The sequence below is a fragment of the Grammomys surdaster genome, unplaced genomic scaffold (genome assembly GCF_004785775.1).
Source record: "Grammomys surdaster isolate TR1022 unplaced genomic scaffold, NIH_TR_1.0 174, whole genome shotgun sequence".
In the NCBI taxonomy this organism is placed as follows: domain Eukaryota; kingdom Metazoa; phylum Chordata; class Mammalia; order Rodentia; family Muridae; genus Grammomys; species Grammomys surdaster.
The window spans coordinates 1834872-1836380 of record NW_021604622.1 but is presented as its reverse complement, the minus strand read 5'-3'; the positions used below and the strand labels follow the sequence as shown (position 1 = coordinate 1836380).

At 39.3% G+C, this 1509-nt stretch overlaps 1 pseudogene; it reads right to left on the bottom strand.

Annotated features, from left to right (window-relative positions):
* Positions 1–290: 290 nt before the first annotated feature.
* LOC114621291 lies at positions 291–808 on the bottom strand (annotated as a pseudogene).
* Between the last annotated feature and the right edge of the window lie 701 nt (positions 809–1509).

Genomic DNA, 1509 nt, shown 5'->3' with positions numbered 1-1509 from the left:
ATAATTCTAAAAGGGTGATATAAATAGTCAAGTCATTACTGGTTGTTTTGTCTAATCATTCCCAAGATAGTTACTTCTATAAAAGCATGTATTAGCCAACATCTCTGCTTTGTGAATATATTTCTGAATATAACATATACATTAACTATACATAGCTTATAGTCTGTAATGTATACACATTACCAGAACTACCTCAGTGCCATATCAAAACTGTTTATTGAATAAATTTTTCATTTTTTTCAGCACTATGTAAATGTTTTATTTCATGTCAGCTGGGGCTGCCTTCTGGGCTGCTTCATAGGTTCTCAATGGGCTGATGGGGCCAGGACGGGTACTTCTTCTTGTCTAGCTTGGTTTCTGGGAAGATCTCATTCAAGTCATCAATGGTCATCTGCTCAAAGGGAATTATGTTCTTCAGTTTCTCCAGCTGCTTCTCATATTCCTGGATCCTGAGCTGGGATCCAGACAGGAACTCAGCACAGCTCTTCATGTCCTCCTTCTCCTCCTGGTCCACCAGGGCTGTGTATTTATCCTCAGGCATGGGGATCTTCAGGGAAGTATAGTTCCTTTCAAAATCATCCACCAAGCCAGCCTTGGCCACGTTGGCCCTGTAGTAAGCCCAGTCAATCGCTGGTGGTTTCTCAGACAGACTAGCCAGCCTGGTGTGGAGGGTCTCATTACAAGACTTTAGGGCATTTCCAATTGCCCTCTGGTTTTGGGGCATGATCTCCACAAAAGATACCCAATCAATGGTTTTTAGAGCAAGTTTACGCCCAGCCTTCTTGGGATACTTCACCGACCCCCCCATTTTTCATTTTCTTACTAACATAATTCGTCAATTCTTTCTACATCCTCCATTCCAGTTTTTCCAGTCTCACATCTTCTTCATTTCCAAACCAGCCTCAGGATGAGTGTTCCAGTAACTAAGAAAACAAGTTTCTACACCATCAGTCAATTCCAATAGTCTCTCATCATTTCAAAGGTCAACTGAACTTAATGAATACCATAGTGTCTTACTTTGCATAGTTGAACCCTAACAGTCTCCTGCTGCATTTACTTTTTGATGGCATTCTTGAAATGTGCATTAATTAATCAAGATGAGCTCAAAATTAGCTATAATCCTGGATATGTAGTTAATTCTGTTAGCTCTCCATCCTCTAAATATTAGCTAGATAGTCATTGTAGGTATAATGTTTATTTAGGATCAGGCATGATTATGCTGCAGAAACAATCTAAAATTCACAAAGGCATATCTGGGTATGTTTATTTTTTATTGAGTGTTTATATCTGTTATAGATCACCAGTAAGATTGGCCACTGTCCTCATTCAAAGGCTCAAGCACAGAAAGGTTTTGTTTTCTGTTTTCATTACCCTCTGCCATGGCAAGGGAGAGGATTGGAAAGAACCATAAACTAACTCTAAAGCTAAGCCTATTACATATGCCACTTCTCCCATATTTTATTGTTCAAATCAAGTCATTAGAGCTTGTTTGACTTTAGAGGGACAAAG